At 41.7% G+C, this 14,062-nt stretch overlaps 1 long non-coding RNA gene across 1 annotated transcript in view; it reads left to right on the top strand.

Moving 5' to 3' along the window:
- The window catches only part of LOC103560649 (uncharacterized), an 83,635-nt gene that overhangs the window by 50,781 nt on the left and 18,792 nt on the right, over positions 1-14,062 (top strand). Inside the window, exons 5-6 of the long non-coding RNA XR_011528662.1 lie at positions 12,074-12,291; positions 12,580-12,687. This is a non-coding gene — a long non-coding RNA (uncharacterized lncRNA). The remainder of the gene's footprint in view (positions 1-12,073; positions 12,292-12,579; positions 12,688-14,062) is intronic.

The following is a 14,062-nucleotide window of genomic DNA, read 5'->3' as shown; positions in this document are numbered from 1 at the left end:
ACCACCTTCATAGGAGCATGAGCTGCCACAAACGCAAGAATCTGAAGCCTTCCCTTTGATCTGCCCTAATCTGCTCTCTGAGGGCCAGAAACTGGGCTTTGTGGGACTTTAGGATGTCCTTGCTCTGAAACCCATCTAGGAAAGCAGTGGCCATGGGTGTGGCAAGTTGTGAGAAATCCTGAATAGCATACAGTGGCCAGGAACACATATCTTTTGCAATTTGTTTATTTTACTCCCATGGAAACTATTTGCCTGGAGGCCTATCTAACAGAACATCTTAAAAATTTGACCTTAATATGCTTCTAAGCAATCTCAGAAAAAAATTAAAATAAATTTTTCCTATGGAGAATAGCAAAATGGTCTCCTCTCAATAGCCATGGTCTTGGTTGCAGAGAAATCCCAGGGGTAGCTGAGTCTCAGTGATGGCTGGTGGTTGTCAGGTCGGCCAGAACATCTGTGAGTGTAGTGAATGCTGTGGTCTGCTGTCCAGTTCCCACTGCAGGCCAGACACATGCATTCTCGCAGTGCTGGGAGTGTTGCCTGCTGATGGCTCCCAGCCACGTCCCTCTCTGGGCCTTGTCCTTAGGTGAAGGGAGCTGTCTCACCCAAAGTTACATTCCTTACCTAGGAACAGCCCACATCCAATTACTGGTCAACATGGAGGTAAAAAGCCTGGAGTCTGTACCTCAATTTGAGATAATTCTGAAAGGCTTTCCCAGCTTCAGAGCTCCCTCTGGCCTTTCTTACAACTGCTTCACTAAATCTCGCTTTCCTCACTCCCTCATGGGAGTTCTCAAGTGTGCTTCCCAATTGACTTCCTGCATCCAAATCTCCATCTCAGAGTCTGTTTCCCAGGGCCCCCAACCTAAGACGCAGAAGCAATTCAATCCAATCATTACAGTGGCCAGAAGAACCAGCCTCTGCTGTCTGGGGTCAAGTTATTGCCATTGTGGCCGACTCAGGAAATTGGGAAAACTGTACTGACTTTTACGGACTATTAATGAGCACCTAGTGGCAGAGCCAGGGCTCAACCCACACCTTCTGCTCCAGCTAAGTTTTTCAAAAGAGAGCTGGATGCATTGGAAAGGCATGCCACCCTCCCAGCACTCCCCATACTGCAGCCAGACTGGCCTTTCACTTCCTCAAACAGGCTGAGCCCTCTGCTGATTCAGGGCCTTTGATTTTGCTGTCACCTCTTTCTTAGAAACATTTTCCTGGCTTGACTGGCTTCTCCTGAGCCCCAGGTTTCAGCTTCATGCCGCATCCTCTGGGAAGACTTTCTGGAATGCCTCCACCAAAGGCATTTCCCCCACCTCATTTGATTTCCATTTATCCCATCTCCTTGCTTATTTCTTTCAGTGGCCTTATTTTACTCTAAATTATCCTGTTTGTTTATGTCTCCTACATGTGACTATTTTCTATTTCTTCTCTCCCCTTATAGAATGTAAGCTCCAAGAAAGTAGAAACGGTGTCTATCTAGTTCACTGCTGTTTCCACTGTGGCTAGAACAGCATCAGGCACATGGTAGGTGTTCAGTATATGCAGTGAATGAAAAATGAACATCCTTCTCATTTATTAGTCTTCTGTCTACACACTACACACTAGTTGTCTGAGATGACTTACAGACACATGAGTACAAAAACTCTTATACAAGGAATTGGCCGGGGCCCAAACTACAGGATCTGGAGAGGTTTGTTTCTATTGTCTGTGCTTATAATGCTGGCTTTGAGGGTTGGTGGGGTGAGGATGTTTGTAATATGTGAACAGACAAATTGTGAAACAGAATATTGGGATTGGGAGTACGGGTGGGGTGGGAGTTTCTCTTTGATGCCACATGAAGTTGAAATGCAGCGCCTCCCAAGTGACAAACTGATTTTCCTGGAACAATTCCTATAAGAGAATGAAACTTACATAATTCAGTTTTTCTATCTGGGACCCAGTGTAGAGCAGTCTTTCGGGCATCAGAGAAAGTTCTAGCCAACCAGCTGCGAGCCTAGTGGAGGAAAGGCTAGAAGTGAGACAGCTGTGTCTGTTCTTGATATGTGCCTCAGAGGCCCTGCAAGAGTAGAGGGCTCACACTCTTGTATGGCTTCCTCTCTCCACAAGCCCCACCACACTTGTAAGGCCCCTGTGAATGTAGTAAGGTGCTTAAACCTGCCTTAATCTGCCCAGTCTATTTCCCTGCCAGCTCTCCCAGGGAGGCATAGTAGCATCAGAAGATAGCTAAGCCAGAAGGAAACTTAGGCTCATAATCTTTTATTCTGGGTCCTCTGCTTTAACCAGAAAAGTTCTGCTTTTCATCTGTTTTCTTTATTTCACTTGAGAAAGGGAATATACTTCTGAAGAAATAGAAACTACCAATCATCCAAGCCCTTTGTGTTAGAGTTGAAGAAACCAAAACCCAAAGAGGTTCTGTGAGGGACTATATTCCTAAGACAATTAGTGGCAGAATCAAACTATGACTGTGGATGTTGTGTCTTTAAACCCAGCTCCATTTCTCCACGCCGTGGTTTTACAGCCTATGCCAACCATTTGACGTGGCCTTCTTAGTTACTTCAACTTCCACATATGTTAATATTGTTTTCCCCACCAGTTTTTGTAGGCTTTAAAGGTCCCAACAGAGCACATCACGGTACTCTTTGTGTCTCTCAGCTCTGTAGAGCCCAGCCCAGGACTCTACATCTGCTAAGTATCCAGGAAGCCTTTAGTACTTGAGTGATTGCGGCTGCCTTCTCCTGGCTGCCCAGAGCCTGGGAAGCACAGCCAGCTTCACCCTCTTCACTTGGCACAGTGCTCCCCTCCTGGAATTCCAGAAAAATGCAGAACTATGGAAAAAGCGGAAAAAGAAGAACATCCTCTAGTCCAGTCCCACACTCCTCTGCCCCCTGGTAGGCTAGCTGTATCCCTTCAGGGTACATCCTTTGGTTTCTCAGAGCAGCAGTGCTGAGAGCCATTCTGCCTATCTAGGGTTAGGAATGGGTGGGGTAAAGATGTGATTGCTCTCAAACCAGTTCCACCCAGTCAATAGAGTCTGTGCTTTGGTCCTTGTCCCCTCCCTCCCCCTTTTTATTGGGGAAGTGGGAAATTGGTGGTGAAATTACAGGGAAAAGGGATGTATTAGTTAGCTATTGCTGTATAACAAATTAAGGGAAATTTAGCGGCTTAAAACAACATGCATTTTTTATCTCACAGTTTCCATGCATCAGGACTCCAGGCAAAGCTTAGCTGGCTCCTCTGTTTAGGATCTCGCAAGACTGCATTCAAGGGGCTACAATCTCATCTGGGACTCAGGGGTCCTCTTGCAAGTTCATGTGGATGTTGGAAGAATTTATTTTCTTACACCTGTAGAACTCCTGATAACTTGCTTCTTCAGGGCCAACAGGAGAAAGAGAATCTCTACTGTCTGAAGTCTCTGAGCTCAGGGAAGGATTAAGCCCTCTTTTAAAGGACTATCTGATTAGGGCAGGCCCATCTAGAATAATCTCCTTTTGATTGACTGAAGTCAAACTCATTAGGAACCCTACTTTCATCTTTAAAATCCCTTCTACAACACAACATAATCGTGAGAGAGATATTGCTTAACATTGCTATCCTATTAGTTAGAAGCAAGTTGCAGGTCCTGCCCACCCTTCAGGGAAGAAGTTTTCATAAGGCAGGATACCAGGAAGGGGGATCACGTGGTCATCTTAGAATGCTGCTACCACAAAGGGATTATTAAAAGAAGAATAAAAGCTAACTATGGTTAATTCAGGCTGAGGAAATGGAGGCTCAAAAGAGTAAGAAGTTTACTCATGGTTTCCTCGGGGCAGAACCAGGTTTCTAATTAGGAGTGACTGAAGTTAGGGCTTATTCACTTAGCCTCTACTGTCTGACTATTGCGAGCTTCAATGTCAAGAAACCTGGACAGGCAACCAGAGACATGTTTTGTCTTCCAGATTCATCATCTAACTCGCTGGGTATAACATTAGGTAGCTCCTTAACTCTGTCTCATTTTTTTTCTTCCAGTAACCCACCTGAGTTTTGTGATGATTGGTGAAAAGTACAAAGCACTGCAAATAGTAGGTAGCTATAAATGCTCATCAAACTAAAATAAAAAGTAGCAGTTTTAAGTAGAAGGAGGTTGACCAATTTAACCTCCTCCTCCTTCTGCCAAGTTTGGTCTTAACGCTATGAGTGTTGGTGTGATTGGAGGAAGGAAGAGGATGAGGAAAAGGGAAAATGAATGTCCCCAAGACATCAGTGCCCCTTCACCCCTCTCCCAAAGGTGAAGGGGGCACACTGGAGCAATTCTGAGCAGCAGAGTTCTAGGATCAGATTTCTGTGTTAGGAAACTTACTCTGATAGTGGAATAAAAGAGAAGACTAAATAGGAAGCTGCTACAGAATTCTGGGTGAGAGATAATGGTCACCTGAATCAAGGAGGTGAGAAAGGGGCTAGAGAGAGAAGGAAAAGTCTCTGTAGATATTTAGAGTACAGAATCTGTAAGATTTTGTGGTCATTTATGTGTGAGGGGTAAGATAAAGAGCCTAAAAAGAAGTCTACAATAATCACTAAATAGGAATAAAAGCAGCAAGGTTCCTATGAGAAGATGACAATGCCCATCATTGTCACCATCTCTGCCTCACATGGGTAATAACCTCTCACTGAGTCAGGGCAAAAAGAGGGCTTATCGGAGATGTGGCAGCAGGTAAGGTGAATAGGAGCATATCTAAGGTTGGGTCTCAGGAGACAAGTGGTGCCATTAGCCCTTAACTCTGGGACTAGCAGTAACATCACCTGGGAACTTGTTGGAACTTGTTCTGCCCCAGACCTACTGAATTAGAAATTAGGCATGGGGCCCGGCAATCTGTGTTTTAACAAGTCCTCCTGGTAATTTATATGCACATTAAAATTTGGGAAATGCTATAGACAAATCCTTTTGTTTCTGATAATACATCTCTTCATAAAACCTCTGGACAGTCAGGCAAAATAGATGTCCAACCAGGGACCTCTGAAAGAGGCCAGGACTCAAGCTGAAGAACAGTTGGCTAGACCGTGTAAGGATACCACAAAGAAAAGCCTTACCTCTCTCCCCCACCTGAAGATGCCAGTGAAAGCTTCCAAATTCTCAAGAGAAAAAAGATGACTCTGATTCATATTATGTTCACCTTTAAGTCTTGCTCAAAATAAAACATTTTCAGAAGGAAAGAAAAAGTGAAGGAAAGGGGGAAAATGCAAGGGCCATACCACTTAGTGTTGCCCTTGGGAATGTCAGGCCCTGCTTCCTCACCTTGCATTTTCAATTAGCACCCCCATATCTTGCTCAAAACCCTTACCCAGAACCCCCTAGTATTTTAGAATCTATAGGGCAGAGGTGTGGATGGAGGAGGAGTGGTGATAAGGACACCCCAAGTCTTCTCCTCAGACTCAGTCAATGATTCTAGTGAGACCTATAGAGACACAGTTCCATGATCACTGCAGCAAGAGGATGGGCAAGACCTGGAGTGAGGCCTGTTCCACACTGCCTACAGAGGGACCTCAGGGTAAGTTCCGGTGTGCACTGCGTCTCTGAGCCTCAGCTACCTCACCTTCAAAATGGAAGAGTTGAACTAAATGGTATACCCAATATTTTAATTTTACCTCTTCTTTCAAGCCCCAGAATTCTTGGCCCTGCAGATGATATTAATTTAGTTCTTGTGGAGAGAGAGTGTGCCACTCTCCTGAACCTATTATTTGAAGAAAGGGTCTTTAGAATTTTCAAAATTGTGTTGACCTTAAAGCAAGAGAAAACCAGCTAAATTCATATACTCCTGAAGGGTTCTGTGAACAATTTTTATGTTTGTATATCTAGAGCTAGTATTTTTAGGAGGTGTTAAATTTCCATGGACAGAGAGATTCGAAGTATGCAGAAGAAGGCAGTTTTTCCAACCTTAGAAAGGTTTTGTAATCTTTCAAAGGTCTTTGAGACACAGAGAAAAGGGCATCTTTTTGACGGAGTCCCTCAGTCCCACCATTCTTTTAACACCTCACCTTCATCTTCAAATTAAGGCGTCGAATATTAGGGTGTTTGGGGGGTTTTTTTCCATTTTTTTTCTTTTTTATGCAGTTGTAGCCCAGATATTCCACAGCTGTATTTTCCCTCCACACAAAATTAGTTCCTTGATGTTTACTCTGTTTCCTTCATTCTTCCTTTTTTCATTTTAAAAAAACATATTTCCGTTTGGAAAAAACAGAATATAAATCAGAAGCATCTTCTTTCTCTAGAATATTTGGAAAGTTTCACTTGGCAGCTTCAGGTGGAAGAGAAAGGTGAGCCTTTTCCTCATTGTGTTCTTAAATGTCCAGCCAACTGTACTTCAAACTTGAGTCCTGGCCCATTTCAGAGGATTATACATCTGTTTTGTGCAACTGCGCAGAGATTTTGTGAATGGGTGCATTTTCAGAACCAAACATAGTAACAAAAGTAAAAAATTCGCGCAGAACTTCCTGAAAAAAGAATTAACTGTTTTCCCAGTTTCCAACAACTTAATACCCTTTTATCACAACTTGAAGCAAAGTATTAATTCTTGAACTGAAATGCTCTTCCTTGTTTATTTCCTTACACAAATGCTTGCGTAATTTTGTCTTGCACATAATCCTTCTCTGCAATTTTTATAGTAACTGAAAGCAATTTCCAGATTTATTTTGAAAGCCAAATGATTCCTCATAACATCTTTATGAAGTGTATTTGGAGAGGGGTTGGAATAATTATTTTTCAAACAAAGAGTAAAGGCAAAGAAGGATGAGGTGATAGATTAAATCTACATAGTGAATCACTGTACTAGTTTAGAACTTGGTTCATTTATTCAGTAAATATTCAGTAATCTCATTATTTTTCTAGTTCTTCATATACTAGAATATATTTCTTGTGTTTTCTCTTATACTCCGTGTGCCTTTTACTTTTAAACAAAGAAATTTCATCATCTCACAGTTCTAGAGGCTAGAAGTCTGAGATCAAGATGTCAACAGGGTTGGTTCCTTCTGAGAGTTGTCAGGAAGACTCTGTTCCAGGTCTCTCCCCTGGCTTCTGGTGGTTTGCTGGCAATCTTTGGATTTCCTTGGCTTGTAGATGCCTCAACCTGATCTCTGCCTTGACGCTCACTTGGCGTTTATCTTGTATACATGTTTGTCTTCAAATTTCCCCTGTTTTATAAGAACACTAGTCATATTGGATTTGCGCCCACCATAATGACCTCATCTTAAGTTGATTACCTCTGTAAATACCTTATCTCCAAATAAGATCACATTCTGAGATACTGGGGTTAGGACTTCAACATCTGAGTTTTTGTGGGGGACACAATTCAAGCCAAACATCATGTAATATATAATAGCAAAAACATGTATTCATTTACTATTAATTGATTAATTTAGAAGTATTTATTGAGCACTCACTACATGCAAAACACTGTGCTCATATGCCTTTTAAAGGGATAATTTTACCTCAATATTTTTTTGATTCTTCTTAGCATACAACCCAGACTTACAGGAGGGAACATTCTACTACTCTGGTTCCAAAAGCAAAGAAAAGAGAAGAGCTAAGGAAAGTAGAAATGTTAACAGAAGTCCAAAAAAGGCACACTAGAATGATTTTTATCCTTTAGCTATAATAGAGCAAAAATGAAGGGTTTTCCAAAAGAGGACCAACATTTTCCCCTGCCTCCACTTAAGCAATGACTCTTACACAAGACTTTCTGTGTAATTTCTCTTTATGTAACTCCTGATTCAGAAAACCTTTGGCTTTAAAGACTGGGTAACTCCAGAAGATCAAGACCTTATTATAACTGAAATATCTGTTTTAAAGACAATACAATGCTCTGCTATTTGAAGTAAGAGGATCAAAGATTGCTAGAGCTAAAAAGGACTCCAGAGAGCATCTGCTTCAAGGGGCGAGGAGGTTTCATCCTATGTTGTTTTAATGTAGGTTTTATTATCACTTAGATATGGTAAGGCCAACAGATCAAGAGATGACTGCCATTGAAAAGACAGTTTATAATATTAGCAGATCCCAAAAGAAGGGGGCACTCGATGCCATGGGGGCCCACAGGGGGAAGCACCAAGGTCAGGCAGGGGGCAGAGGGAGGTGAGAACTGTGGGCAAGAACTGTGGGAAGGAACAGGCAAGGCAGAGTAAGTAGGTTTAGGATTGGCTAATTCGGATACTTTCAGCAGATTCTGGAACATGGGCACTATTCCTTGTTGTCTAGTACCTGACCGTGGGGTGATTAGGGCAGGTGGATAGTGGCTCAGAGTGAGAGCCTGATAAAGAAGGTGGTTGTGTTATGGGCTCTGGATTGGTTGGTTTGCATCTGAAAAGTGTGCTCCTAGGCCAGTTGTTTCCTTTTTCTAGGAATTGGCTAACTTTGGGAGGCAGAGTACATCCAGGGTCAAGAAGGCCCCAGATATCAAAGCATCAAAACACAGAAAACAAAAGACATAGTTAACACAAATGTGTCATTTCTAGTTGATTGGTAGAGACTTCCTAGATGGGATGTTGATAGTGATCCTGAAATCATATATTGGCTCAGTAAAAAAGAGTGATGTTTGATTCTCGGTGTCTGCCATGGACACTGGGGTGAGATGTAACCGTGTATTTGTCATCACCCATTTAATACAACTCTTCCTATAAAGATGATGAAGATATGGTCCAGAGAGGTAGATTAAGTAGCCCAAAATCACACTGCTACTTAGTCATGGGCCTGGAAATACAGCCCAGATCTTTTGACTCCCAAATTAGTGTTCTCTACTAAGCATGCTGGCTACAAACTACCCACAAAGCAGAGGTACTAGGTATAGACAGCAGCGTGATTTCAGCCCAGTCCCCCACAACATCACCTGTACTTTTTGGAGGAAGAGATCTTTTGTGCTGGGGCCTATCATTGTTTAATTATTCCTGTGCAGTCTGCTGCACGTTCTTCTATAGGCTGTGACATCCTTGTGGGTCTGTTCTTTTTCGTGACCACCATGCATGCCCTTCTTTGTTGAAGAAGCTCCAAGCCTGGTCCAGAGCCCTCTCCAACCCATCCAGAGCAGTTGCTGTTCTCCCAGGGAACCTGGCCAGCATGAGCCGAGTGATGGAGGTCCTCCCTCCTGTCCTAATTAGTTACCAATTCTCTGACTGGACTTTTCTTTGATGTTCAGCTCTTGACAGCAGTTTCTCTTCTTGAGCTGCCCTGTCCTGCAGCATTAATATTAGTCTCCTCCACAGCCAAAGTGATCCTGAGATAAATATTTTGTGACTTTTTGAGGGACAATATTTCTCAGTCCTCTAGAACAACACCCAATGTCCTGAGCTGTAGGAAGGGCAGAATTATGAACATTCAACACTATTTGTTCATTTATTGTCTATCAGGCAAGCATACAGTAGTGAGCATGTACTACATGTAAGGCCCTTTTCTAAATATTCTGGGAGTTGTAAAAATGGTTAAGAAATGGTCCTTGCTATTAAAATAATAATCTAAAGGGAGAGATCAAATAAATAGTGACAGAACTAGGATTATATCGCATAAAATGTCTAGCTGGTCACCTAATCCATTTTCTTTTCTTCCTGGATACAGTGTTAGATTAAATTTCTCAGCCTCCCATGCAGTTAGAGGTGGCCAAATTACCGAATTCTAGTCAAGGGAGTGGTGAGCCAAAATGATATGCACTCCTTTTGGGTCCAGCTCATAAAAACTTACTTTAAAAACTTAAAAGATCCTTCATTGCTCTTTTTTCTTTTTCTTTCACCTTGATACATATGAACATAACAGCCTTGGAAGCCACATCTTAAAGATAGCAGAGCCTCAAGATGGAAGGATCCTGGGTCCCTGCATCACCACTTGGAAGAGAGCAGCACACAAATCAAGAATACACATTTGGACTTTTCCTGAGCGAGGAATAAGCTTCTATTACGTTTAAGCCTAGATAGATTTGGAGATTGTTTGTTATAGCAGATAGCATTATCTAAACTAATATAGACTAGAATCCAAGTTTCCCTACACCTAGTTCAGTTCTATTCCCTCCAAACCACAGATCCATGTGAAGTAATTTGATAATGCCCCAATTTAAACCCTAATAAATTTACAAATCACATCCTAAGTCATCTAAGAGAATTAATACATGAACAGTCAAAATTAATGGGTTTTAAGAAGGGACACCGTGGGGCCAGCCCCGTGGCTGAGTGGTTAAGCTCCACTTTGGCAGCCCAGGGTTTGTCAGTTCGGATCCTGGGCGCGGGCCTACACTCTGTTCATCAAGCCATGCTGTGGCAGCATCCCACATAGAAGAAGTAGAATGATTTATGACTAGGATATATAACTGTGTACTAGGGCTTTGGGGAGGAAAAAAAACAAAGAAGGGAAACCTGCAAAGCATGTAGATCTGTGTGAAATAGTGGAGAAGGATGACTCTGTTGAGCAAACCTAGTGTCCAGTTTATAACACAGGGTTAGTGCTTGAGGCACTGATCTGCCATTTCTGGATTCCAAGTTTGGGCCAACTATTCCGAGGGTTATAAGAGGAGGTTTCCCTTGGCTGATCTGGTTGTAGCATGCTGCAAACTCACATCTCCCAAGGCTCTTTGTTTCTGCCTCTTGAACTCCCAAATAAAATTGCCAAGTACTAGTGATTCCCATGGTAGGGCACAAACTCTTTCGACACGTGACTGACCCTAACTGCCTCCTTCGTGCAATTGGTGGACACTAAAAAGGCCCACCCAAATGACAGACCGGAGGCAAAGGCACACCTGTGAAGGAGACATAGTTTTTCTTTAATATATTAAAATTTTCCTTTTAGAAACTCTCTAAACCACTCTCCTTACACTTACTTTCTGGCTCCTCAGTACATGCAGTCTTCCAGCTAGATGCCCAGGGTCCCCAAATTTAGCACTTTACCCTGGCCCTCCCTTAGGGTGTCACTACCCGCTTCACTTTTCATTCTTATATTCAAAAAACCTACCCAAATTATGAACTAAAAAAGCTAAAGTCACCGTGGGATGTCTAGTGGTTACAAATGTTACGCTGCCTGGAAGGAACTCTAGTCCATTAGGTTACATCTGACTAAAATTAGCTGGACAACATCTTGGGTCCAAAAGGAGGAGGTATAATTAAGAGAACTGTCAATGGACTAGGAATAGGAGATTACAGAACTCTAGGTAACAATGCCCCTGGCCACCTGGGGTAGGTTGCAGGGAGAAGGGCTGGGATAGCTTCCGCAGGGGAAGAAAATTTTGCAAAGGAGAAGTGAGAAGGTGTTCTGCTTAAGAACAGTCCTGACTTTAAGACATCTTTTCCCTGAGAAAACATGCATAGGCAAAAATAGTAAACCACACACACTCAAGAGAATTGAACAGATAATATACTTTGTACAAGTTGCAAAATGCCGAAGTTGGTTCTTATGCTATAATATTCAGCATCAATAGTTAAGAACGCCCCGGGTAAGTTATTTGTCTGACCGAAGAAACAGCATCCTGTTTTTTATAAATGGTTTGAGGGGGTGGAAATAATGGCTTTGGTCATTTTGTCTTATTTTTATAGGATACTTGATTCTGTTTAAGACTAGCTTGTGAATTTGGGCTTGTTCTGATTTATAAGTGACCTTTGGAGGAGTCTGAAGTTGTTCCTGGAATTTATACCACAGGGATTCCCTTTCTGTCCTCCTTAGTTAACTGCTAAACACATCACACATAAATGCGATGGGAAGGCAGACAAACATTTCAGTTACTTTCAAAAGGAAGCTTATGTTGGGAAATATTTGAGCTACATCCATCTTGTGGGTTTCTTTTGTCTAATTCAAGCATTCTTTCATAATTTGTCCTTCCTGATAAATCATTACTCAAAAGCATTTAAGCTTATTGTTCCCTCTTCAGAGTACTGGTGGTAACCCAACACTCATTCCAATGTTGCCTCTGACTTCAAGATTTGGTAACCCCACCACATGATTTAACAAAGTGCTTCATGTGAAAGGTCACCCCTAAGATCCCAGTTCCTGAGAGGAGGACATTCCCTACCCTGCTGACATGTTGGTTTCTAAGATCTAGTGTGGCATTTCTGTGTTCTTTCTTTTCCTGAAACATTTCAGAGATAAGAAATGAAGAGAAGAAGCTGCTTCTAGAAGCTGTGGATGTTTGTCCCCTTGGTGACCTGAATGACAAATGTGGGTAGGACAGGAAATGGGAAAGTGATCTGCCTGCCAGAATATCAGCAGATGTCCTTCTGGATGCATCATCTGTATTGCACTAAAAACACATGGAAGTTGTTTTTCACAGAGGCAGAGCTCTGCCCCAAAGTTGGCACCAGGTCAGTTCCATACTGGGTAACTATTGGGGAATTTTTTTACTTCAGTATTACTGTCATTATGCCATTTCCTTGCTCAAAAATATCCCGTGGCGTGGTAGTGCTATTGTCTGGATGTTTGTGCCCTCCCCCCCCCCCCCCCAATTCATATGTTGAATCCTAACCTGAAAGGTGATGGTATTACGAGGTGAGGCCTTTATGAGGTGATTAGGTCTTAAGGAACGACCCCTCATGAATAGGATTAGTTCCCTTATAAAAGAGGCCTGAGAAAGCTCTCTTGCCCATTCCCAGCATGGGAGAACACAGCAAGAAGGCACTAGCTGTCAACAAGGAAGTGAGCCCTCACCAGAACTCAGTGATGCTGGCACCATAATTTTGGACCTCCCAGCCTTCAGAACGGTGAGAAATAAATTTCTGTTATTTATAAGCCACCCAATCTATGGCATTTTGTCATAGCAGCGTGAACAGACTAAGACAAGTAGGCAGAATAATGGTCCCTCCAAGATGTTCATGTTCTAATCTCCAGGACCTGCAAATATGTTACCTTACATGGCAAAAGGGCCTTTGTAGAATGTGATTAGGGTCAAGGACCTTGAAATGAGGCAATTAGTATGGATTATCCAGGTGGACCCAATATAATCACATGCATCCTTAAAAGTAGAGAAGTTTTGCCAGTTGTGGTTGGGGTGGGTGGTGGTAGGGGTGGGAGGATGTGATAATAGAAGGTCTAGAGAGATGAAGGGAAAGAAGGAGAGATTTGAAGCATTCTCACTGCTTGACTCACAGTCGTCCACACCTACCCTGACTATTCCTGCCACCACACCTTTTCTCACACTGTTCTTCCTCTGCTTCTCCCACCTCAATTTTAGAAATCCATGGTCTGCATCCCACTCTGCAATGGAGCCAAATCCAACCCATAATGGTTCTTTTACTTTTGCACTCCTGCACCACTCATCGCGTTACTACCTTGTACACTTATCAATCTAGGGATTTCTTTACATCCTTAAAAAATTATTAAGGACTCCAAAGATCTTTCATTTATGTGAGTTATATCTATAACATTTACTATATTGGGAATTAAAACAAAGAAAATTTTAAAACAATTATTTATTAATTTATTTAAAAATAAATTATACAATTATTATTATACTATAATAACTGCATTTCACGTTAACATAAATAACATTTTAATAAAGATAGCTGTATTTTCCAAAACAAGAAAATGTAATGAGAAGTGTAGCCTGTCTCACAGTTTTGCAGATCTCTTTGCTGTCTGGCTTAATAGGAGACAGCTGGATTCTCCATCGATCACTCTATATTGTTTTGGTTAAAATATCTGAAGAAAATATGGCCTCAAACTGATTACAGTTGTAAAAGGGAAGTTATTTTAAAAGGATTTCCAGATAATTCTAGATATTCTTCTTTGATATTATACCAAAACTCAATAAGTGGTAGTTTCTTAAAGGTTAATTGCAACGTATAATGCCAAACTATATCAGTGACTCAGTTAATACTCTGTTACATTAAAATCCATTGATTTCCCTTGCACTTTGAATGGAATTTTGCCCCATGCATGCATGATTGGTGGTGATTTGGAAAATATTGATTTATTCAGTTATGCACATGTTACAAGTATTATGTGATATCAAAAAATCACATTTGCTAAAACCACCAATCTCATCAGAAAAGTATCTATGTGTTGAGAAACTGTCAAATTCGTAGTGGTAGATACAAGATTTCGAAAGTTCTAATTTTCTCTTGAAAGCTTGAATTT

The sequence above is a fragment of the Equus przewalskii genome, chromosome 1, assembly GCF_037783145.1.
Source record: "Equus przewalskii isolate Varuska chromosome 1, EquPr2, whole genome shotgun sequence".
Lineage (NCBI taxonomy): Eukaryota > Metazoa > Chordata > Mammalia > Perissodactyla > Equidae > Equus > Equus przewalskii.
The sequence above is the reverse complement of the archived record's forward strand: the minus strand, read 5'-3'. Positions and strand labels throughout refer to the sequence as shown.